At 34.7% G+C, this 27,921-nt stretch overlaps 1 long non-coding RNA gene across 1 annotated transcript; it reads right to left on the bottom strand.

Annotated features, from left to right (window-relative positions):
- Window positions 1-19,409: 19,409 nt before the first annotated feature.
- LOC126969031 (uncharacterized) lies at window positions 19,410-27,633 on the bottom strand. Its single transcript, XR_007730328.1, has 3 exons — window positions 20,008-27,633; window positions 19,526-19,607; window positions 19,410-19,446 (listed from the first exon to the last, which is right to left on the bottom strand). It is a non-coding gene; the product is annotated as an uncharacterized LOC126969031 (long non-coding RNA).
- Between the last annotated feature and the right edge of the window lie 288 nt (window positions 27,634-27,921).

A 27,921-nucleotide genomic window follows, 5' to 3' on the forward strand; every position in this document is an offset into this window, starting at 1 on the left:
TAACAGTCAAGACGAGCAGGACGTTCAGCTGGTGGTAATTGATACGCCCTGCCTATTACAATTCAGGATTCAGGATTCTTGAAAAACCCTAAAGATTCTAAATGGCACTACAACTGCGCTCGTCACCTTGAGACATTAGATGTTAAGTGTCATTTGCCCAGTAATTTCACTAGCTACGGCGCCTTTCAGACCGAAACACAGTAATGTTTACACATTACTGCTTCACAGCAGAAATAGGCTCCTAAATGCATGCTTTTAAGCACACGTAATGCCGGTTGTATACCCATGACATCTCATTGCAAGATATGGGTGTCGTGTCGAAACACCATTCATTTCTCGGGCTACTATAAGTGTTTATTATCACTAACAATCAGTTTTTTTATGCATTTTAGTTTTATTTTGTAATTCTGTACGGCCATATTCAATATAATCACTGGGCAAATGAGACTTAACATCTTATGTCTCAAGGTGACTTGTGAGTTGTAGTGCCGCTCAGAATTTTTGGGGTTTTCAAGAATTCTGAGCGGCACTGTATTGTAATGTGTAATGGGCAGGGCGTATCAATTACCACCAGCTGAACGTCCTGCTCGTCTCGTCCCTTATTTTGATAAAACAAAAAATGCCTACTTATACTCACTTTCTTGAAATAAAAATTGTAACTCTATGCTTTGGGAATGTACATTTCATTCATATGTATTATTTATATGTATTTATGTATGTTTAAGTAAGTATATTGTATTGAATATATCATTGTCTTGTAACCCATAACACAGGCTATATATGCCTAATTTGGGGCAAGATAATTTGTGTAAAAAGTGTGTCAATATTATATTATTATTATTTAGTGATAATATTCATAATAATGTACTGTATTCGAAAATATATTCCCTTTTTTACGCAGATTGATTTTGATTAAGGCTTCCATTGCCACGCGATTGTTCGCAATTGCGAAACTCATAGTATCTATTTATCTATTTATGAAAAATAATAATATAATATTGACACACTTTTTACACAAATTATCTTGCCCCAAGTTAATATAGCCTGTGATATGGGTTACAAGACAATGATATGCTTAATACAATATACTTACTTAAACATACATAAATACATATAAACATCCATGACTCGGAAACAAACATCCATATTCATCATATAAATGCTTGCAACTACCGGGATTCGAACCCGGGACCTCTAGCTTAGTAGGTAAACACTCGGCTATACAGGTCGTCATAGTATACGGCGCTAGTGTTGTTATCAATTTGTCGATAAAACATTTGAATTTTAATATACCTAGTAAAGTTCTATATTTACTTCGCCACGGGGATAAAGTAAGTTTCAAGCAGAAATATTTTCTTATTACAACTTCTTATAAATTATTGTTTCAACATTAAAATGTTTATGTTTTTGAAGGAATTCTTTGGGTAAAGAATTTTTTTCTTCAAACAAACAGAGCGGACAGTACCGAGAAAAATTTTTTGTATGAAAACTTTGCTTATGGCTATATCTTAATATATTTATTTCTTTTGTGTGTCGGTTGCAACTGAACTAACTCCTCCTAAACGGCTGGACCGATTTTGATGTTTTTTTTATGTTCCAGTGAATTTGAGATTGGTTTAGATTCTCAATTCCGTCCATATAATATAATTCTCCTGCTCATGTGTATGTTAGTGTTATATAGTATATATATAGTTAAATTTTAAAAAAATCGGTTCAGTCGTTAGGAGGAGTTCACTATATATATATACTTATGGACCCAATATATAGTTCTATACTAATTAGTACGCATACTAGGTAAGTTTTGAATATTCTGATAATAATTTTAGAATTGTTGTAACTACATATAGTATTGATGGAAAGTAATGTTGTTAATTCGATTGATAAGCTTTAATGTTTTGTATTCAAGATGGATACATAAGACATAATACTTCTTTTTCATGTTAAACAGTACATTAAATAAAGAAAAATATATCATATCAAATCAAAATCACTATGCATGTAGATCAAAGACTCTTATGAATGTCAAAAGCTTTCTTTTCTTCTTATATTTACCGCCACGGAAAAGGTTCAGCTTTAATGAGAAGAAGTGGCAAGAAACTCATTGCGATTTTAAATCAACATTTACAACTTCATCGTTTTACAAATCATTAATATAATATGTTAAGTGTTGCAACAAAAATACTCAAACGCCTTGCACGAGAAGTAAAAAAATAAATGTAAATTAATACGTAAAAAGTAAATTATTAATTAGCAAGTAATTAGATCATAATATCGACATATTTTCAAATACTAACTTTTATAAAAAACAGGTGTCCTTGTCATTAAAAGGCTTAAATATAGATTAGTAACTATGTAATTAGTATTAGTAGTAAATTCATTATTGTTATTTTTCTAATTTGTTTTTAGCATTCGTTTTTTAGTTTAGTAACGATGTGCATACCTTTAATTCTGATATGTAAATAGTAACACTTATTAATGTTTATCTTATTCATATAATATGTAAAATGATGTATCTAGTTGGTAAGTCTTAATAAATAAATAAATAAATAAAAATAACAGTTATTAAGTACAATAGATGCATCAATCCATACAAACCTTAAATAAATAATGGTATTACAATATTATTAATACATTGATAATAATTTTATACTACGTGTGTAAAATATTTCTTAAAAACCCAAAAATCATGTTTACAAATTTTTGAAGATAAGAAAATATGACATCTATCCTATACATATTGTATAAGAATAATTATATTCAGACCACTATGAAGATTTGCATCTGTATGTATTTTTTTGGGGAGAATTTTCGTTATTTTCTTGTTCTAGCTCCACACCAAGTGGCACTGTAGCATCCAACTTCTAATCGGAACACCATCCCGGTAAAAAATGATATCCTGCTATATTTGAACATGGAGATTGGCTTTACTATACTCATGGCAGGACAACGATTGCCGGATTTTTAACCGACTTCTAAAAAGGAGGAGGTTCTCAATTCGTCGGTATATTTTACTATCTGTACTATTATGATAATAGATAAGGTAACAAGTAAATGATATGTTAATGTTCACGGACTAGTAAAAAAATAAGGACTCCGTTTCAACTTACATAACAGTGTAGCACCAAAACAAGCCGATTAACGTGTTAATACATAGCCCCACGCACACACTTACTCTACTACAGGCCGATAGGCGGTCAATATGAGAATTGTCATCGTCTGTGACAGATCAGTTTGCGTCTCAATAAAATATTATAAAAATGCCGTCGTGCGTTGTGAAAAAGTGTAAAAACGATGCTATATAAGTATTTGTGGCCATATATGATTATTTAAGGGAGAAAAAATTGTGTAACTAGTATCCCCGTAACCGCACACACTAGCATAAAGGTGCTTCACTTGCTAATATCACGGCGCGGAGTCCTTCTTTTTTTACTAGTCCGTGATTCATGTTATATAATATGTATTTGTCAGTTACCTATTATTAACATGACTTCAGATCTAATAATGTAATTTATAGGTAATTGAGGAGATTTTTGGAGAAACTTGCGTTATTTTTTTTGAATTTTAATTTATGTATGTTATGTTATGTTATGTTCATTAGTCATGACGTTTGAGTGTTTTTGTTGCATTACTTCACATAATTTGTGAACTAAAAAGCTGCAAAAATAGTGTATGCAGCCACTTCCGTGTCATTACAACGCACTTTCCGAAGTGGGGCTAAATGGTAAAATGACGTGTAACTATTAATTTAACTAATTATTTTGAAGTAGATACTGATATTATGTCATATAGTATATTCTTAGTTTTCTCTTAGTTATTTATAACATGCGACGAGTGTAGTACACGGTAAAATCCAAATGGGTTTATATTTGTACTTAAATTTAAGTAAATTGTAAAATACTTTTTTTGTGTGTAAAATAAATAAATAAAAAAAAAATAAACTTTTGACATTCACAAGTATTAATTGTTGGACCTTAATCTTACCTCAATGAATAATGTGATAAATAACAAAAACAATGAATTTATTTTATACTGATCTTTTTTATACGTGTACATTGATTACAATCATAAGATTTACACATAAGTTTAAACATTTTGATTTGAGAAAATTTATTGAAGTAAATTTTGCGGAACTTTGCGGAAATCGATAATTATCCAAATGATTTGAGTTTTCTTCAGTGTTAATTCCGCCAATATTTGTCTTTAAACAATTCGACACGTGTTTCGCCTCTACACGGGGCATCCTCAGGACGTGTTGACTCGCCAAAATCGTGGAACTCGTGCCAGATATATAGATAGATAGAAATATTGGCGGAATTAACACTAAAGAAAAATCAAATCATTTGGACATTTTGATTTGATTTGATCATTTATTAGCAAAAATACAATGTTTATTTCTATAATTAATATGATTGTATAACAAAATTTACAAGAGACATTTTCTTTCCGTGTGCTATTGTGATAATCTTCCAAGTTCACGTCCCCTGCTCCCGAGTTTCGCGTTGGGCAGTGTCTCTTTTGTTCTTTCATTTCAAGTTTCCTTCCGAATAGCGTTACGGTTAAATTGTCGCTTTTATTATTATCCTCCTCGCAGCCCGGCTCTTCGGCAAACTTTCTAAATGAACTGTGGCAATAATTCTTTTTCAGTTTCCCTGTGTAAAGTCTACTTATACACGCCCGCCATAGCTTCGAGCTAGCTTGATATTATTATTCATGTATATTTATTGTCTGTATTAGGGAGAAAGTTGCTTCATCTCTTTTCAAAGTTATGGTTTCAGTTAGGTCGTGTGCGTCTACTGGAAGTTAACACAAAGATATATTTTATTCTGTTAAACAATATTCCGATATTGGATCTTACATAATTATTTATCGAACTTGGTCAAGTCAACTAATAGGAAACATTGATTAACTTAAGGCGAAGAGTATATATATAGTAGAGTGCGGTGTTTCCGGGACGATACGACATGGGTACCTTCAAAAAAGCGCCTACACCTTCCTTAAAGGCCGGCAACGCTCTTGTGATTCCTCTGGTGTTGCAAGAGAATGTGGGCGGCGGTGATCACTTAACACCAGGTGACCCGTACGCTCGTTTGTCCTCCTATTCCATAAAACAAAAAAGAGCAAGCAGAAAACGCAAACATGGTGTTTTTAGACAATTTTTATGGTGAAAGTATAGCATTTCGAGCTATGACTACTTATCTATAACTACTTAATCCTTATCCTTTAGCCTTATTTGTAGGTTGCTAATGCTTGCTGTTGGTTATAGTTAACACTGCCGAGCCTAGTCCAAAGTAGTAATAAAAGGCATTTATTATCTCAAAATTGATTCCTTTAGGATTCTTTTTCATGTCATTTCTAACACTACCACCGCTTCGGAAACAAATGGCGCTCTGACAGAGAAGAAGGGTCGCAAGAAATTCTGCCATAATAAATAATAATAATAAACTGGTACCATATAAATAGGAAATGAAATCGAGGCAGGCCTAATAAGAGATGGAGCGATGAGATAGTAGCAACAGCAGGAACGATGTGGACAAGAATTGCAAGAGACAGGAACGTGTGGAAATTAATGGAGGAGGCTTTTAGCGCTAAAGGCAGTCCTTACATTAAAAATAATGACTAACAATACTATTAAAATACATTATAACACCATTGATTGAGTATATTCTAATATGATTGATAAATTTTACATTCAATGAATAAATAAATTGTACATATATGTGAATAATAATAATATATTTACGTACATAAAACATAGTATGCAATTGTGCTATAATACAATAATGAGCTTATTATTACGTTTTGCTAACACTATCCCTAGCATGCAAATCTTTAACTTAACACAACTAACAAACTTACTATAGATAGAAATTATAAGCACGAAGCCAATTATATAGCTTATTTTTAAATTATCTAGCATTTAAATATTTAATACTACTCGGTAGTTTAATATAAATACATACATACTTACATAAACAACTTTTATTATATTTAGTACGTTTGGAACATCGTGTAGTGGATCATGCCGGTCTCGCGGATTTAAATCATTAGCTGATTTAATATTTCTGTAGATAACAAACTGATCCAGTTGCTAACCTGTGAACAGGCACGTCAATATTGGAAAAGTTGTCTATATAATCACGTTAATGTATGGAAGTGAGTATGGCAGAAGAAGCATAAAAGCAGAATTAACGCAGTTGAGATGCGATCACTGCGTAGTATGTGTGGGGTAAGACTGACTGATAGAATTCCGAATGCGGTAATTCGAGCGCGCTGTGGTTTGAAAGAGGATGTTGTGACAAGGACTGAAAAAGGAATGCTTAAATGGTTTGGACACGTGGAGCGAATGAGTGAAGAAAGAATGACGCATCAAATATATAAGGCAAGTGTGTGTGGGCAAGCCGGTCGCGGGAGACCTCGTAGAACATTCGTCGATCAAATTGGGGACGTTTTGAGAAAAGGAGAGGTCCGAAGCACCCGCAACCGGCGATCATGTATGAAAAGAGTAATGAATGTTGAGGAAGCGCGTGAGGTTTGCAAGGATAGAAGCAAATGGCATTCTATTGTCTCTGCCTACCCCGACGGGAACAAGGCATGAGTATGTGTGTGTGTGTGTCTATATAAAGTTATCGAGTCAATATTAATAACATACATATTTATTGAAGTAGGCGTTACTTTGCGGAAATCCATAATTATACAAATGATTCTTTAGTGTTAATTCCGCCAATATTTGTTTATAAACAATTCGCCGAGTCTCGTGCCAGATTTTGGCGAGACAACAAGTCCTGAGGATGCCTCGTGTAGAGGCGAAACACGTGTCGAATTGTTTTAAAAACAAATATTGGCGGAATTAACACTAAAGAAGACTTAAATCATTTGTATAATTATGGATTTCCGCAAAGTAACGCCTAATTCAATAAATTTTCATATACAATTATATCTAGACGACTCGTATCCTCCATTAAATATTTTTGTCAGTAATAGCTCCTTCATAAATAACCCATGAAAACAAGCCAAACTATTCTCCCACAATGTAATTACAATGACAATATTATGCGTTTACAAATTTTGCCTAGTTGAAGGTAATTGGTATTGTTTAAAAACAAATATTGGCGGAATTAACACTAAAGAAAACTTAAATCATTTGTATAACATACATATTTCAACCGAAAAGGTGACGAATACAACACTTAACCCCTTACTCCGACCGTAATTCACTTTAAAAGATTTTAATGATTCGCCCGAACGTCAATCGCACAGAAATGAAACGCAGCTCAAAGCGCTAATGAACGGGAATAATATTTTACTTTTTTGGCGGCGCGCTGCGCTAACTACGACACTCAAAGCCTCTCGAATTGTGTTGCAAATTGCAACGAGCGAGCACGCAATGATAACAGCCGCCGTGTTACGCAACAGCGGGTACACTAATCGATTTACTTTATCAATTACCAACTACCCTCAATACACGAATACGTAATTGCACATTATCGTATATATATATTTTTATGTGAAAGGGAGGACAAACGAGCTTACAGTTCAACTGATTGGACATCTTCCAACACCAAAGGAGTCACAGGAACAGTCACTCTTTAAAAAAGTGTACGCGCTTTTTTTTAAGGTACCCAGGTGTCGTATCGTCGTCGCTGGAAACACCGCACAAGGAAGCTCATTCCACAGCTTGGTTGTACGTGGAAGAAATATCCTTGAAAACCGCAGTGTTGAGGAACGCCATACATCCAGATGGTGGGGATGATAATCTAAATTGTGGCGTGTCGTGCGAAGGTGGAATTCGGCGGCAGGAATCAGGTTAAACAGCTCGTCGGTACACTTCCCGTGATAAATGCGGTAGAAGATGTATATGAAATGTAAGGGTCGTTTCTAAGGTATTTGCGAGGAAAGCGGTGACTGGTCCATGCGTCATGCTCGGGCGCTTCTTGTGATGGCTGGTCAATCCTATCTTCGGGGATTTTTATTTTTACATTGATAATTTACCATTTAAAGTTATTTGTTTAAATATATATTTGTTCGCATAATGTAAACCTTTACTTATTTACAGTGTATGCGAGTTGATACATCTACAGCACTCGTTTTGAGTTTTTTTTATGATTAATTTATAACCTCTTTTTCTTTTTTTTTGACATACACGAGTAAGTCATTTAACATTTGAGTAATTCTGGTGTATCACTTTATATAGATTGAATAAAATATAATTTAAAATGCTCAAATATGTATAGTTTAAAAAGAGTGTCAATGAGTTTCTTGCGACTTCTTGGAAGTGGCGGTAAATTTAATTAGAAAATATTTTCTTTGACACTCATAAGTGCCATATCCGTGACCTACATGAATGAAGTGATTTTGATTTGATTTAAAATAGAATAGAATCACTTTATAAGTAATACAAATCACTCACACAAAAACACAACAATTCACGATATTAATTAAAATTTTAAAATACTAAATTTAATGAGGTAACAAATATTATAAGAATTAAAAATAAATAAATATAAATAACTGTGTGCGCGGGATTCCCTGCTAAAAGGAGCTGACTCCGTATATTGTTGGTCGGTGCAGAAGACACCAACACAACACTGGTTTTCAGCAGCCCCTCGTGACATTTGGAGTAGACTGTTGCTGTAGTTTTCCCATTGTAATTAATTTTTGTAGGTAGGATTTGAATTGCTACCTATTTAAACTTGCCAAATCCGGAATATTATACTGGGCATTGCTTTCGTCGATCTTCAACGACTTTTCTTGATGACACAGGTGCGATTTTAATTACACTTAAAAGACATAAAAGTAACATTACACGTAAAATCAATGAAAGTATTCAAACTCCACCAACGAGGTACCATCAAAGCTTGGAATATCTCAAGCTCAGAATCACACTGAAGAGACTACTTTTCAACGAAAGATTTAATCTTATATCTTGTACGAGTAATTCTTGTATATATATATATATATATATATATATATAATCTGAATTTCGGAAACGGCTCCAACAATTTTCATAAAATTTAGTATAATACAGTGGATTTCGGGGGCGAAAAATCGGTCCAACTAGGTTTCAATTTAAAAAAATGTAGTTCTTGTTTCTCATTAAAACAAGTATCCTTGTTTTAATGAGAAACAGCTCCAAAAACATTAGAATACAAAGGTAAATTTCGCCACTATTGGTATACAAGACTGCAATAGCTCAGATGGGATATTGGGTGATCCGGAAAGCAGAAGATCCCGGTTCGAATCCAGATGTCCTATTAGTTTTTATTTTGTTCAAGTTTTGTAAATTCTTAAAAATTTCAGCAAGGCTCGATCGTCCGGATATTTTAACATTTTTTGAGAAAAGTCCTTGGCCACAACTAGGCATTGACCCCTTTTCCACTTAGATCCATTGAAAAGATCCATTAATGGAGATTTTTCCACTTCTATGTCCACTTTGACCCATTAATCAAGACTGTTGTTGATAATGGGATGTTTGACACTAATTTGTGCACAAAAATGTATAAGAGTCGCGATTAATGGATAAAAGTGGACAAAGAATTGGAAATAGATCCATCAGTGGATCTTTTCAATGTATCTTAGAGGACAAAGGGGCATTGATGGGCTTACGTATGTGTATTAACACGTTCGTCCATCAATTGCTGGCCACTGTAGTAATGTACCAATAATTCTATATTATAATATCGTAAATGTTGTATTCATACAATGTCATGTTCATGTAGAAACGAAAAAAATGTATTTCGTGTAGTATTTTCATTGATTAAGGTGAGTTTAAAATCACTTTTAAGGGATTAAAACGCATGTAATTGTAACTGTGTTTTTATATTCGATTTTTGCAGAAAAGGTACATTTTTATTATTATTTTATCAGTTTTTTTTCCATCTTTGCCAGGGCTTAGCGAGTCAACATGTCCTCAGGATGCATCGTGTAGAGGCAAAAGAGGTGTCGAATTGCTTAAAGACAAATATTGGCCGAATTAACACTTAAGAAAACTTAAAATATTTGGATAATTATGGATTTCCACAAAGTAACGCCTACTTCAATAAATTATTGTTTTAGTTAATCCGACATTTCAGGACCTTTCCTGATCTCGTTTTCAGGAGGATATGTGTTTCGTACCTAGTACTTTTCATTTCTATCGTGTCTTGTTAGGTACGGCATTAAAGGTACTTATAATAAGTCTCTATTTGTGTTGATATTTTTTATTAAGTTATCATGACAAATCCAAAGTGAGGAAAGTCTTAAATTGATTTAAATAACCTTCAATTATTACTATACTAATATAAATACATGTGAATATATCATATTCAAATTCAAATATTCAAATTAGGATTTAAAATCGCTTATTGAACGTCAAAAACGTTTACTACCCATTCGAAATAGTGTGCCTCAGACCTGAGAAGAACGAGTGCAAGTAACTTAGCGTGCTTTTTTTATATAAAAATATGGATAACAATGTAATATCGTACAATAAACATAATTAAAGAGCCTGAGGGTGTTCGCTTCATTCCCAGTCTGTGGTATCGTTAAGAAAATAATTAATGTTATAATAACCTTTCCCACACAAACGTTTTTTAACAATTCTTTTAAATTTCGTAACAAATTTGTTTTGTACATTTTCTGGGATCATGTTGTAAAAGCATATACGACGCCCAATAACAGAAATAATAATACATAAAATGAATTTCAGAAAGTCATTGATAAATGACTATGTCAGTAGTTGTAGTCCGAACTAACTTAGTTTACATCGAGGGTACAGGAGATAATACAGCCTTAAAACATTTAGAAGTAATCACATTTAGCGCTAGGTTTGTGTAGGTGCAGATAGGATTTGGCTTAGGATCGAGTTTGGTTGAGTGAGGGGCGTTTAACGGGCTAATTATCAAACGGCTAATGAAGTTTGTATTCAGAGAGCTGAGGGGGCGGCGGCGCTCGAAGGCTCTACGTGCGCCGACTGGCAAAGTGACCCACCTGATAGCGCGCCCGCCCACCCCGTTACTAACCCCCACACAAAAATTGCAGACAAAAAGTTTCATCGCAAGGAAACGTGAATGAAATGAAGAATTGTATCGGCCGCTTTCGTAATCATTCTTCTCTTGCAATACAACAATTTATTTTCGTCGATTTGACTAACCTCATTAAGTTGTTTAAAATGGCCGTTGTGAATAAATTTGAAGTATAAGTTAATTTGGTGGCGCGGCGCGGCGACGAGACATTCGCCAACACACGTATGTGTTCGCTGTTGTATATTTAGCCGTATCGCAGAGTTGCCGTGACTTGACACGGTAATTTATGGTTAGTTAGGTAACACGTACTGAACACGAGTTACTACTACCTATGTATCTTGTTAAGCGACATGAGATTAATTAGTACGGAAATTATTGCGGATCCCGCCTGCGTGACGAACTTTAAATATTCTGCGCGAAAACTTTCGATGTCAGCCTGATGAGTCGCGATTACATACGTGTGCTTATCAATACATTATTCATGATGAATTATCGGAGGCTTAAAACATTGCTAATAGACGTTTGTTAAAAAATGGTATTCATAGTCGCATATTAGAGCTACTTAATGATGATATACTAATTTAAAGCTAGGACTCTTCTATAAACCTATTTTAAGCCCTCTATAGCAAAAAACATGGCCAACATCGATCAGCTGTCTCGTATTTGACGTTTTTTTTTTCGATGTCAGTCAGTTCTTGGTCAGTTCATAGATGTTAAAAGTTATCGTTACATACCGTGATATAATAAATATTGAACATACATACGTTGTTATCTACTAAGCTGCCATTGTTATTATCAACTCAATACATAATTAACATTTAAAAAAAATATTCAATGATATTTTTAAATTTATATTATCAAAATGCTGAAATAGTTTAACACGTGGAACGAATGAGTGAAGAAAGAATGACATATCAAATATATAAGGCAAGTGTGCGTAGGCAAGTCGGTCGCGAGAGACCTCGTAGAATATTCGTTGACCAAATTGGGGATGTTTTGAGAAAAAGAAAGGTCTGAAGCAGAATTAAAGATTATGATTAAGATGTATTAGATATTAAAGAGTAATGAATGTAGAGGAAGCGCGTGAGGTTTGTAAGGATAGAAGCAAGTGGCATTCTATTGTCTCTGCCTACCCTGACGTGAAGGTGTGAGTATGGTGTGTGTGTGTTTGTGTGTGTGTGTAAAAATATTTATTTTTGCTTTGTTTGAAATATGCAGACTAGGCTCGCTAGTCACAACTTTGATTTTTGAAGTTTTACTTATTTCGACATAGTTTTTTGACAACTGATAAGCTATTGACATTGAAAAGATGCCTGTTTCCAAATACAGTTCCTCGTTAAATCAGTCAAAATCATGTTTTTTTACGAAATGGCATGGCATACTATAGAGACGTATTTCCGAAGTTTTACTAAACGATTTTGAAGAAGGAATATCGAACGTTCGATAGGCTTAAAATACGTGCTAACTAATATACGATTATACATTCGATAAGCGTTTTATTATGAATAAGGCGGTAAAGCTTTACATCAAATACGGAACCATTAGGCGATTTTAATTGTTGTGTTATCCACTCGAGTTGTACGAAAATGTGATGTTATATTAGAACATTAAGCAGTTTATTGCTAGGCGATAAAATATCTCGAAAATTGCCAATAAGAATGTAAATGTCCATAAATTTAAAAGTGAGGTTAATTGTTGTTATAAAAGATAATTTTATCGGTCTGCTAGAAGCAGTCCCGAGCACGCGGCGTGTTACTGATGGCGCCGGGAGGCGGCACTCGGGACCGCAACCATGTGCCGCTAATTACTTTAGCATTCACATAGTTATTTTATCAATTAATTTGCCTCTTGTTGGTCTTGGATTAACTTAATACTGAAGCTTGATCTATGCAGGAATTATTTTCATGGTTGGTTGCTTTATTATTTCCCGACACTTGAGCCCTTTTCCCGTTTCCCGCTCTTATATAAAAACAAATACATGAACGGCGATAGTAGACTTTTTTTAATCTCTAGTCTCTACATAAAAAGCATGACGACCCCTGTAGCTCAGTGGTTAGTGACCCTGCCTACTGCCTATTATTGTATTGAATATTTTATGTTTTTATTTATTTTTGGGAAACAAACAGTATTTAAATAATTCACAAAAATACATATAAAATTGTACAGACACCAATAAAGTTTCCACTAATATACATATCATGTGAGCAGTCAAAAAAGAGGACAAACAAAATAAAAAACCCACAAAAGTTTAGAAGAAAAAAAAACAAACGGCTTATATAACTTATAGCTAACTTAAATAAAATTATTTATACAAATATTCTCTAATATCTTTCTTAAATTGTTTGATCGAACTAGTATGTAAATCAATATTATTAAAGTTTATATTATACTTATTACATGCCCGATATATTTTTTTTTTGCGGCCAAACAAGGGAAGCTGCTACTAAGGGGTTACCCTCCGGGATAACGACGGGAGGAAGGTGGTGAATACTCATGCATACCAACGCAGCCTAAGTCTGCGTTGGTTATGTGGGACTCACTTAAAACATAGGTGCCTACCCACTAAACACCACTTGAGGTTGGCTTTGGGCAGGTGAGCCTCTAAGCCTTCATTGAAGGCGATCTTCTCTTGGGGAGAGAGAGGCGCAAGCGGCACTCCCTATGGAGTATCCGCTGAGTTGGTCCGATATTGAAAAGTATTTTGAACATATTTAGTACTGTTTTTTGTATTTGTTGGTGGAACATAAAACAATTACTTATTTCTAGTGTCAAGACCTTTCCAAATCTCCTTTTCAGGGGGACAAATTTTAAAATTTCATCTGCAGTCCCTTGTTATAGTTAAATGTCGGGTTAGCTAAAATAAAAATGTAACTTTTACGCAAAAATCTAATGTAAAAACAATTACAATTACAGACGTTTTAATCCTTTAAAAGTGTTTTATTTAAAAGAAATATTAATATTTTAAAACAACAAGAATGATATAAATCAATATATATATATATATATATAGGAGTCATTCTTCTTTGCGACAGAGCTTTTACGTTATAAAGTGGAATGTCTCGGAGACTGATTGTGTCGATGAAACAGAATAAATATTGCAGAGTCGTGCCAAGTGATTCGGCGAACTCTTGCTATTGACTGCACGTCCGTATGTACTCAGTGCTGCTGGTGTGTGTGTGTGTGTGTGTAAAGCGGGATTGTGTACGTCACAGTGACAGCGATAATAACGCGTGTCACAATTTTAATTGCACGTAACGATCTTTCAAACGCTCGCATTGTGCAATTTGGTATACTTAGTATATATTATTAGTACGTTCTAAAACATAACTTCTTGGATGGGCTTCAAGTCTTTACTTACTTTAATTTAAAACGTGTTATGTATACATATAAGTTAAAATTACAAAGCTACCTTCGCTAGTCGGAGAGGCACACGAAGAAGAAAAAGTGTATATTTCTTTATTAATTAATATTTTATTATCTTACAAGTGTTACGTGTTATATGATAAAAAGCGGGTGCTACAATTCTATAATAATCTCATTCACCAGTGGGAGGCTCATTTGCACAGGGTGCCGGCTAGATTATGGGTACCACAAGCGCGCTTTTTTCTGCCGTGTAGCAGTAATGTGTAAGCATTATTTTGTTTCGGTCTGAAGGGCGCCGTAGGTGCCGCCGTCTCAAGGTGAAGAGTGCAATTGTAGTGCCGCTTAGAATTTTTGAGTTTTGCTCGTCCCTTAATGACATAGAAATTTAAATCTTAATTTATAATTTCATTTTTCATCCGTGTGTATCAGGTAATGGCACAAATACCAACATTTACCCGTGGAACCTTCACGTAAAGAACTTTCAAATGTAAAGAACTATAAAGTTTATATTGCAACAACCTCACGCCAACTTTTGTGCCATTAAGTATTGATTTAAAATACAAACTCGGAAAGTTGTTTGATTAGTATAGTGTTTGCTCAAAGCTTCAAACGAAATTGGCTTAATTAGTTTTAGAAGTATTTTGTACTAGTTAAACTTAAATGGGGATTATTGGTTCGGTTGAGTGTGCTTATATACAGGCGATTTTAATTGGGTAATTATTGGATTTACGAGTAGTTTCTGTGACTGAAAGAAATTCTTAACGATTTTCTTCTGAACATAATAACAATTACTGGTTTTACGTTCCGGGTAAAATTGTAGTTCATAGTTTCAATATAATTGAAAGGTTAATATTTTTTTTTCATACAGAAAACCCTAAATTCTATCAAACATCAATGTTCAAATTTTTATTATGGGTACCGTGTAGTTTATATTTCTTATAGGACGCCATCGCGTTTCAATAAATATCTTATCAAACTAGACCAAGCCGGCTTAAGTCTCTGGCAGTCATCAACTTAAAACCAATCGCCGATTGAGTTTGTTTTATTCTTACGTAGAGCTTATTACCTATATATTTATCTATGTATTTATTTTTGATATTTTATACGTCTGTGTCAGTAACATCACTTGTCTTTATTTTTCTGTGTTTTGATAGGCCAACTTAGCGTATGGGGTCTGAATATAATAGTTTGGGTACAGTACCTTTGTCAGAAAAACACCAACGCTTTTTCACTATTTATAATATTATAATTATATTAATAATAATATTGACACACTTTTCACACAAATTATCTTGCCCCAAGTTAAGCATATATAGCCTGTGTTATGGGTTACGAGACAATGATATATTTAATACAATATACTTACTTAAACATACATAAATACATTTATAATACGCCATTTTAAGAAGGAGTACATAAAATATAAATTATAAAGAAGATACAACAATACTATGGAAATTAATTAAGAATATTATTTAAAGACATTACAATAATGAGATGTGTGAGCTTATACTTTCAATGGAATACATTTAATAAATACTTGTTTGTGTAGTATATACATATGATAAAATACATATACTAAAATAATGTGTGTTGCCACACGTCTATATAGAGCCTTTTGCTTTAAGACAACCGTTGAAAACAGGCCAGATTTATTACTTTAATGTGCGTGACAAGCTACGTCTTACTAGGGACGCCGTACTGCTCCAAATAGAGGTTAACTCAATTTTTTTCGACGTTTTCACAGCTGTCACAGTCCATCCAGACATATTTATGATCTAAGTTATTTATATTGAAGAACAGACCTTAGTCGCTGTTTACAAATATTCATTACCTAATTTATTTATATATTTTACATACCCTTTTTCTTGTGTATTGCATCAAAACCCAACATCCTTGAATCGAAACGTTTCAGCGCTCTTTGATATATTTTGCAGTAGCGCCATCTAGTGATTTTATTTATAATTTGTTAAGATACAATGTGTGATTGTAGTTACTACTTCCTCCGTTCCGATGCTTGTGTCGCTGTGTTACATTAAATTGCTCTAAGGAATGGTTGAACGAATTATCTTTCTTGTATTTTGTCATGTGTTTCGTATATATTGAACATTCATTTAATTGAACCTGATGGTTGGACACGTTCATTGAATACGTATCGCGAACTCCTTAAAAATTTCAGGAAAATATTTCATTTTCTGTATTCCTGACAAGATGTGTACTAAATTTCAAAAGGATTTTTTCAGCCTATCGCAATTTTCTAAGAAAAAAGCGATTCAATTTGGATTCAATCGATTTTATCAAACATGCAGTCATTGATCGATTGACAGATGACTGCTATAATCCTGTTAAAAACGGAGATAGCCGAAATCGTTTATAGCTACGTTTTATGCAACTGTTCGCTTTTAAACTTAGCCGGATTATACTTCGCCGCCAGGCGCCAACCAACATACTGTAATCATTACTATTTCAAACTTATCTCAACGCACGTTTCATACTAAACTAACATTCATTCTATTTTTAATTCTATTAATTTTTATTTTTTCTACTTTGGCTTCTGTGGAGGATATACCACAATTTAGCCAATGTCATCGGTGTTAAAGATTGAAACAAACATACATAATCTTGGACTTTAAAGGATAATTACTTATACTTAGTATTAAATATAAGTACTTAGTGATATTTACAACTCAATATTATTCTTTTTAAAATATATTTACATAAGGAGTGTAAACTAGGGAGAGGAGACATTTAAAGGAAGTTGGGCGGGGAACTAATTGTACAAAGAAGGTTGCATTAAAGTACAATTGAAGAACAAAAGATCCAAATTTCACTTATCTAGGCCACAATCACAAAGGAAATTTAGCAGGGAAGTTACGGAATCCAAAATTTGGAGAAGTAAGGTTTTTGAGGGATTTCCGGTTGGAGTTCTCCATAAAATTTGCCTTTTGAATTTTTGGAAACTTGCCATATTATGTTTCCAACTCTCATAACATCTTGAGTTTCAAGATGATGCACAGGTCATAAGAGAACATTTAAGAATGTTGGAGGGAACCTACGAGTACTAATAAAGATACAACTTTAATCAACATTCCAATAAGAGAGATGAGTGACGGTCAGTTAACTAACTAGTTGTGATGTCACATCATTTCATAGGATGTTGATGTGATGATTAATTTAATGAGAGCTATCGTCAAATAGGAATTTCTCATCTAAATTGAAAATATACCTTAGTAAAAACTGCTTATATTCATTAGACGAATATTTTCAACTAAAAACTCGACTATATACTATATAATACTGCTAATAATCTTTTGTTAAATTGATATTATTGTTACTAATGATTTAGAAATGTATTTTATAAAATTGCACGTCATAAATTTGGCAAACATGTACCTTATAATATTTATGTAACATCAATCTAACATGTTTATGCAAATAAAAACTTTGACTTTGACTTTAACTGTTTAATCCAACGATCTATTTAAATCTTAAAACTTATTAAAACCATATATATGTCAATAATATTTCATAACACCAAGAATTATTTCGATAAAATATGGTCCCTGTTGTAATGAAATAGTTTCACAACAGAACTGTTAAACCGTGGGTCAATATTCTCTCATAGAAAATATTTCCATAGAAAACAAATATTGGAAATAAAAATAATTATGGGTCCCAAATCGAAATAAAAACTAACCTATCTCTCAAGTTGGACTAAACTGCACTCCAAGAAATAAAACCCATTAAAATCCGTTCATTATTTTAGGAGTCCATCGCGGACAAACAACGTGACACGTAATTTATATATATTAAGATATATATATATCTTAGGTATACAGTGTGGCGATACAATGGCGATATTAAAAACACAGGGAGAGTTACTTAACCGAAATCATAAAAAAAATCATAAATAAAATACAGTAATTCGTCTGAATAAATGAATTTTCTATTATATCATTTCGGAACACCTGTAAGTAATCTAGTAGCCGCAAGCTAGCGTAGGCACTGACAGCTACTTCTTCCACACCGCGCCATAGCAGTGAATTCGTAGGTGCCATGTAAGGGTGATCAAAATATTGTTTTCTAAATTTAAAATTCTAATGTCAATTTTTTTTTTTAATTATTTCGGTTAAGTTGGCCTTATAGCCATGTGTTCACTTAATGTCGCAATTATAGCGCCAAGATTTATGTAATAATTTTGTGTACTTTCTTTCTTTTTTCGTGCCTAAACTGTTCTCTGATTTAATTTTAATTAATTTATAAATTTCAATATCTGTTGGGCTTTAGATTACCTTGGCAGAGGGACAGCCAAGCAGATTTAAGAGTGATCCTATATGGATTCCGGGTTCTTTCACTTGGACGTCCGGACTCGTAAAACATACTATATGTACATTTAGTATTTATATCGTAATCTTTTCAATGATTTTACACCGGCTAATGGCGGCTACTCATACTGAATGTAGGTTATGTTATGCATTTGTAATTCAAATCGCGGCGGCCATCTTGGATATCCACACTTTTGCATTGTCAATTTAATGCATCAGTCGTCTTGGATTTCAAAATGTTCCAAATTCTTTGTCTGCTACCAATGTCGTTCCAAACATATTGATAGTTCACGTCATATAGAAAGTCGAAATATGGCACATGAAACATGTAACAAATACCACCATAATAAGCTTCGACTGCATTATACATTTCTGCGTTTACTCTAGTTGTTTAAAATATTATTGGTCAATAGGCAGCAATGTAACACTTTTTCAGTTTAGGCTGCGTATTTTGAATTTAGAACCCAATTTGGGCAGTGACATCAGTGGAGTAGCAGTTAGGTATTTTTTTAAACCCTGACGAAAAAGGGGGTTGCGATAAGTTTTAGGTTTGTCAGTGTGTCCCGTTTTTCTGATCAAGATCTGTCCAGTCGGGATTTTTTGCATTTTAAATCAAAAATCACACTCATATTATAATAAATGGATTTTGATCTAATAAGTTAAGGTAACCTATAATGAGAGAAACAAATACTGTATATAAATTTTTTATTTACATAAAATGGTTCTGTAAACTGGTATATATTAAAATGTTAAGATCCCTGAAATAAATTTAATTTGTTAAAAACTTGTCTTTAAGACTAAGACATCTTTTTCAAGGTATATTTTTGGCATACGTACTGTAAGCTTTAAAAATTCTTCACATCTCTCTTTTGCTACGAACTGGCGCCAATTCTCTTTCATTGTCTCGTGTACGGGAAAGCTGAAAAAGATTAGCTTTTACAGATTTTCGGTGTAAAGCAAGTATCAAACGATACGTCTGTTCTACCATGTAAATTGCACTAGATTGTAATTGTTCGTGTTCTTGTAAGCCGCTTACATTCACCGGCAATGACTTTTTGTACACAAAATACAATATTACTAATCATTGTTCTCTGGGCCTTTTAAAAAAGAGCGACTCTATAGTTTTAATTTCTGACTGCGTGACGAAGTGTGTGCTTTCATTGTCTTTAAGCACACTTTCAGATTGCGAATGATATGTTCATCTTATAATAATAATAATAATATAGCCTTTATTAGGATCTTAACTAACTTAGCTTATTAACAATACTCTAAAACAAACATAAATTTTTTAAACAAATTAATTTTTTTACATTACTTACATTCTGTTGATCTTTTTACCAATCGGCAAAGGCCTCCTTCAACCTTTCTTGAGCCACTCTGTTCCACGTACTGCTGCCACTTCTCTCATATAATCATCTCATCTTTTCTGGGGTGTGCCTCTTTCCCTTTTCCCTTCCCTGAGATAACATCTTGACCTCATCATGAATTCAATCTACACACTATAAATAAAAGTATTATGCGAACATTTTATTAAGATGTTTTCAAAGAAAAATATGTTTCTTCCCGTAAGCCATCTTAAATCATTGGTATATTAATTAAACTTTCAATAGATGGCGCTGATCGTTAAACCACTGCGGAGGCTTGATGGCGTAAGAGAGTATACACATATAAAGAGGGGATTGTATGATGACCTTACATTATAACATAACACACACTTTATCGATTTCATGAACAATTTACCACCCGTACCTACCACGAAATGAAAAAAAAACCTTATGTAAACCGTCATGTGAGTACTACGTTCGAGATTTCTTTTTATGAAAATAAGGGACGAGACGAGCAGGATGTTCAGCTGATGGTAATTCATACGCCGTGCCCATTACAATGCAGTGCCGCTCCGAATTTTTGGATTTTTCAAGGAGCACTGCAATTGCGCTCGTCACCTTGAGACGTAAGTTGTTAAGACTCATTTGCCCAGAAATTTCACTAGCTACGGCGCTCTTCAGACCGAAATACAGTAATACATGACTGCTTCACGGCAGAAATAGGTACTTCGTTCGAGATCGATTTTTCTTGACAATCCGGTGCATTAAAAATATGCAGTAATAAGGAAATGTGTGGATTTTAAAACTTGAAGGTAATCTTTGAACAGTAGTATAATGATAGTTGGGGTGATCCCATACTGTCAACAGCTGCAATAAATATTGCATTGCTTAGATGTTCAATTACATTAAGTTCAATTAAAGTTGTACTACTCTGGTGCTTGCTGTAGGTATTAATTAAACTTGATTTATGAAACGCACTCTCCGACGAATGATACGTAGTGTCAGATTGTAAGCTTAGATCATTTATAAGTCTAGATAGACTAGGAGAGCTGTGAAAACGTCGAAGAAAATTGTGTTTAGAACTAACCTAGCTGTGGAATGAGCTTCCTTGTGCGGTGTTTCCGGGACGATACGACATGGGTACCTTCAAAAAAAGCGTGTACACCTTCCTTAAAGGCCGGCAACGCTCTTGTGATTCCTCTGGTGTTGCAGGAGAGTGTGGGTGGCGGTGATCACTTAACACCAGGTGACCCGTACGCTCGTTTGTCCTCCTATTCCATAAAAAAACTCTATTTAGAGCAATTCACGCACACTAACAAAAAGTGTTATACAAATCGCGAGTGTAAGACGTAGCTTGTCACGCATACTGAATTAATATTCCTGGCCTGTTTTTATCGGTTGTCTAATAGCAAGAGACTATCTTGACGTATTCATTATCTAAGATTGTAAGTAAGGCATTAAGTGAGTATTGCATAATACCTAGTCTTGCCATAAATACTGGAACAAGGAAAAAAATTCGATTGCAAATAACATTTATTACTTTTACAATGTGTTAGTTTAATACATAGATACAAAACAATTTAAAATATAAAAACTTATTCGAAGTCGTCTCCATTGGCTGCAATACAGTCATTTGAACGTCGAGGCCAGTTATCAATAGAAGCACGCACTCTTTCCATGGGAAAATTCTTCACTGCCCATCGTAAGGATTGTTTTAGGGACTCCAAATTATAATGGCGTAAACATTTTAGAGAGTACTCTAAAACTGACCATTCAAATTCAAATATTTGTATTCAAAATAGGATGTGAAATCACTTATTGAAAGGAAAAAAAACTACTACATAAATCGTAACCCAGCGGATTAAGATCGGGACTAGACGACGGCCAGTCTTCAGCTCTGATGAAGTGCAAAACGTTCGTTTCCAACCAAGACTGAGTAGACGAATATGAATCAAGAATGGTATCTTGATACACTTGTGCCGGTATATTGATACCTTTTTCACAAAAGTATGGCTCAGTCACTCCTTCATAGCTAATATCCCACCAAAACCTCACTGAAGTCGGATAGTGCGCACGTTGCACTCTGTCGACTAATTGGGAAGCTTCCTTAGAGCTTTGAGCATAAATACGGTCATTTAGTTTGTTGTACGGTCATGTTGCTCAATTGTAAAAAATCTTATCCTTATACAAAATTTCTTATCCATACCTCCTTTGTGTAATGCAATCACATCGCCGAATTGCGGTTCTTTTTATCACCCCACTCCATTATAATACCGCAAGATATTGTACAATGTATTGGCCCCAAAATGACATTAATTTTTACAGTATTTATGGCCAGACTAAGTATATTTCTTTGAACGACTATCTATAACCAAGCTGATATATAGCAGGAACAGCTTCCTTTTGCAGCGCAAAAACTCTATCAATGTCAGTCTGACCCCACAGCAAAATACTGTACGTCATGATGCTGTGAAAATAATTGAAGTACACTAATCTAGCCGTAGTAACATTCGTGTAATTCTCTAATCTTTCTAACGGCGTATGCAGCAGAGCTGAGTCTACCAATACAGTCACTACCTAACATCGCTCTCTTCGGAATATATCTTAATTTGATTCGCATAACTTCGGAATGAGCGTAATAAAAAGTGGTAATAACTAATTGCCAAGCAAATGGCAATCGACAAATTGATACCTCAGTTCCAAAGAGTAACAATTTGGAAAAGGTTTTCAAAAGAAAAAAAAAACACCTCCATGTGTAAGGAAGAAACGAAAATATTCTAGACTTATGAGGAAATATTGGAAGTTACAACTAAATTGCATTCACTTGTCGACTTCTTTCTCTGTGGTAATAGTAGGTTATCGTTTATGGAACAATTTCTCACACACTTTGAAAGTATCGAAATGTATCAAAATATATCCAGTTTCCGATTATCAAATACAGGGTGCGTAGTGTCTGACTAACATAATGACTTAAGAGATAAGTTAACACTGCAAACGTTACAACTTACATATTATCTGTTGTTAATTTCAACTTGCAGACTTCATTATTTCTTTTAGAAGTAGTGCACCCTAAAAGTATTTGTTAATGACAATAAATAACATAACAGTGAGTACTCACCTTTTTCTTAGAAGTATTATAATGTTTTATATATTAATATATTTAAATGAATTAGTATTGGTATTTTAATAACGCAATGTAATTAAAAGAAGTACCACCCATATTAAAGGCCGGCTACATTCCTGCGATACTCTGATGTGTACTCGTTTGTCCATCTAACTCGTGAAAAAAAAAAGTTCAAAAGAATAAATTTTGTCATACTTAGATAACTTTAATATTAAATTAAATTATTTCATCTCGGTTGCTAGTGAGACATTTACGAAACAAAAGAAGGAATTGTGGGTACAATAACCTACTCAAATCAAGGAATCTATTTTGCAAGATTTATCCGTCGCGCTCAATGTCATATTCGTGTCCTTTTCAAGTATTCACACTGTCTCAGTTTTTCCTGCATATCAATATATTTTATGTGGCGATATCAGCGCCCAGCCGCGCTACCGTACGCATTTATTAAAAATGAAATAAGCGATTTGTCACATAAATCGAGCCTTCTGTTGTACGAACAGCTCAACTCGTATAAAACCACGTTAATGCTGGCAAGTAACAAAACTCACAAGTTGTACCGAACTCTTCCCACTGCTTGCTACCTGCTTTAATTCTAAATTTTATATGCATTACATTTTACAGCAGTTTCACGGCAAAGTTTGCGGTTTCATAACTGTATTATATGACGCTGTTTAGTATCCGGGGAGTAATTTGGAAAATGTCTGTGTTATCTTGAAACTTTATGCGTTTTCGTGTTTACGTAACATGACCGTATAATCACGTTCGATCTATTAGAAATAACAGCTATATTTAGCACGGTTCAGTTTGATTTTATGTGTGATATCGTGAATGAGCTTCGTGAAGATATAAGAAAGTAATAAATCAGTATGTATACGAGTTGAGTGGCGGTCAGTCAGAGACTTCCACGGGCCTCTGGATCGATGCCAGAGATTTGTTTGTGAGCTATTTTTACGTCATCCAAACGTGTTCCTTGACACTAACATTTTTTTTTGATTATTCTATAATTTTTTATTTAATTATTTAATGGATCACCGTACATCCAACATACGGAATAGTTGTTACAGTGTTAATACAGAAAGGACCAAAAGTCCGTTTATAATTGGTATGATGATTAAAAAAAACTAATTACAGTAGATCAAAATTGTTTATTGTTTTCGATAGTAAACAAAAGGGGAATTTATTTCTTAAAAATCACATCATCCATATGCAATGATTGTTTTGGATTTCTGTGCGAATACGATCCTTTAATTCGTCAAGAGTTACTGGGTTGGTGTCGTAAACTTTAGCCTTAAGATATCCCCAAAGAAAAACATTATTATATATATATATATATATTTATTAGTATTACATTGCATTAAATTATAAAATCTAACTTTTCCTACAATTAAAGGTAATCATGCTTTGTGTTGTAAAAATTATGAATAAGGAGAAATCTAGAAAAATATTGTTCAAATTAGTAAATTACGAGTTATTTATATTAATTACAGTTCAGTGAATGCAATATTCCAACCAATTTATACTTAAGACTACCTAAGTACTATATTCTGAGGCTGTAGATAAGTCACTTTATGAGCTTTAATTTAAATTTGTTAAAAACTATCAAAAATAATGTCGATATTTGGACTTTTCTTTGTATAGTCATTATAGCGACGAGAAATGCGTACCACACGGTGAATCACGTCCTAGATTGGTTTAACAGAAACTTGGCTCAAACAAATAAGTAGATGTCATGGTATTCTGGCAGGATAGAATAAATAATATAAATTTAAATTAAAGTAACACAGCCGGACAATCAATGTTGCCGTTTATTAGCCTATGGAGAAATAACATGTCGCGAGGATAAAGCTGCTGTAATTGAAAGTGCTCCATTTTGTCAGCATATGTCCTGGCTGTATTTGGAGTCTTGAATCGGTACGATTTTTACCTGAGCGACACGGGATTTTAATAATTCATCACACGTTAAGATTCAATAGTAAAAACAACATAAATGAATACAATTTTATAGTTACCCTATTAGCATATTCGGACAAGGTATCAGTAAAGAGAGATAGTAACAAAACATTTCTAGGATTGCTCGGTTTCAACCCCTCGGATCACGGAGCCACCATTCACTATTGAATAGTAAAGCGAATGGCACGTAAGTAACTCTATTAAAGCTCTCTTTGACTAGCATTCATTACGCCCCTGTCTAGTTTTACATTCTTTTGTGAGCGATGCTCGTTGCACGGATGCATGAATAAATTGTTTTTCAAAGTGAATTTTGTGAGTCGAACTGGAAGGTCAAGATCCCTTTCTCATAGAAAACGCCTTTGTGCGGCGGTAAACGACAGGAGCTTTGAAAGGGTGAGGATGTAGTCGAACCAGGATTCAGAGCTTGCACACGAATCTTTCTTACCATAGACTTAAGATATATTAACGTATAGACAACCTGAGAGTCCGATAATACGTGACCAATTTTGATTTCTCAATGTGTGCGTTAGCTAATATTAAAAATACTAAGGAGCTAACGCCAAGCGTGGCTGACTGATTAAGACCTGTCAATCAAAATCGATTACAGTAACAATAGATTGGCTTACCTTTTCTTTCTTGCTGAATTTCCGTTAGAGATGTTCTTTTCTCTGGGAGGCTCCTTTGCACAGGATGCCGGCTAGATTATGGGTACCACAACGGCGCCCATTTCTGCCGTGTTTCGGTCTAAAGGGCGCCGTAGCTAGTGAAATTACTGGGCAAATGAGACATGTCTGATCTTATGTCTCGAGGCGACGAGCGCTATTGTATTGCCGCTCAGAATTTTTGTGTTTTTCAAGAATCCTGAGCGGCACTGCATTGTAATGTGCAGGGCGTATCAAATATCATCAACTGAACGTCCTGCTCGTCTCGTCTCTTAATTAAAAAATATATATATTGTTAGTCTATGGTTTTTACTATTTCTTGACGTAAACGCGAATTGTTAGTGAAGAAGCGAGGCTGCAAAATGTAAAGCTACGTAAGTGAATTAATATGAATGCGGCCACATTATAATTGTGCTGTCTGGGATCTAGATGTGAGTGTGTGTAAGCAGTGTGTTTATCTAAACCGCCGACTGCAGACAGACAACCACGCCTCTTGCAGTTGTTCGTTTGAACTGCTTATACTGCTCGCTGTAGAGTCAGATCCCCCCGTAGATGCAATCAAGATATCTTCATCTAAAACAATAATAAGAGCATTCATTTGTTTATTTAAATAAGTCTCACAACTGGCCGTGATTTCACATTGAAATTTAAAAAGTTATTAATAATAAGTATGATGTGTATAAAAATTAACATCGGTTCAGTGATTAACAGACAGGGGCCGCTTTATGGTCCATTTGTCGTAAAACAATGCGCGACGAAAGTAAGGATGGGCTACAAAGACAATATGGTATAGGAACCGTCTGCACCGCCATCCAAGTGAGACCGCCGCGCATAATGAGATGCACTGTTTCACCAGATGTGGCGCACCCGCCGAAACCATTTTTTTGTCTTCGGAACTTTTTTGCCACCACACGCAAGATCCCGACAATATTACGACCTTACACATTTTACACCAGTCTAAAAGATTACATTTTAACAAAATTATATTGTTCTATTGTTTAACTAAGGTTTTCAAAAAGACTGTAATAAGTTATAGGTATAGAAGAGATTTTATCAATTTATTTGTAAATCGAAACGCGGCTCGATCTTTCTGGAGCTTTCTTTGGAATTGTAATTATAAATATAGCTGGCTGGAACGGCTCAAGATGTGTTCGTCATCCGGCCATACTTTATTTATGTTTGTGATCCAACACATTGCCAGATGTCAGGGAGTGTTTAACAATAATGTCCTAAGCAAGTAGTAATAATTAAATAAACAGGACACCTCACACTATAATTGTAAGTACGGTTTCGAGTTCCACTGGTATTATAATAGTTTAACACAATTCTTCAAGTTGATGGTTTCTTCAATTCTTCAATAAGTAGATCAGCCGGCGCAGCTCCATACTTCTTTACATTCCATATGAATTAAAGCACTATGGGAAGTAAGGAAGCACGGAACTAGCGCAAGGCCAGGATATCTCTTCTGTCGCTCTTCTCTTCTCTTCTTGATCACTAAAGCACTTACTACGAGGATATTGTCACGACCGGTATAGTTTACGTTGTGTCGCGTCGTTAAAGTATCGATTGATCACTAATGAACGCCGGTCAGTGTGCGCACGCGGCGCCAGCGCGCGACGCAGCCAGCCGGGAGCCGGTGGAGCACTGGCGGCGGCGCACGGTGCGCAGGCGCAGATCAGGTCTAAAAATGGAGTCAACCGATGGAGTTCGCTTACGAGTCGCGAGTACCATCCATTCCAAATTAGTATTTTCCGAAAATAGCCGGGCGGCCGCCCATCGGATCGGTTACCCGTGCAGCGGCTGCAGAATGCGGCCCCGCCGCCGGCAGCCTGCGCCCGTCGCAGGACTCGCGAGGGCGACACCGTGCCGTACGCCGACCGAGGTGGAAATAAACGATCGCGCGGCCGAGCGGCTGGCCACATGTGCGGCGCCCGCTGGAGGGGAGCCTATTATTAGGAGAACACCGACTACGGGTGTCACCTCCCGCGGGCACCCGGGCTATACATAGTGCACGTCCTAACTGACGATCCTTCGCGTTCACTGACCCCCACTAACAATACACATATCACTCAATTTATAATAAACCTATCCCTTCATAATACCATAAAACTATAAAAATCTGTGCCAAGCATTCTTTAAATAAATGCAATAACGCAAGTCTCACACGAAACG

Source organism: Leptidea sinapis, chromosome 17 (assembly GCF_905404315.1).
Source record: "Leptidea sinapis chromosome 17, ilLepSina1.1, whole genome shotgun sequence".
In the NCBI taxonomy this organism is placed as follows: Eukaryota; Metazoa; Arthropoda; class Insecta; order Lepidoptera; family Pieridae; genus Leptidea; species Leptidea sinapis.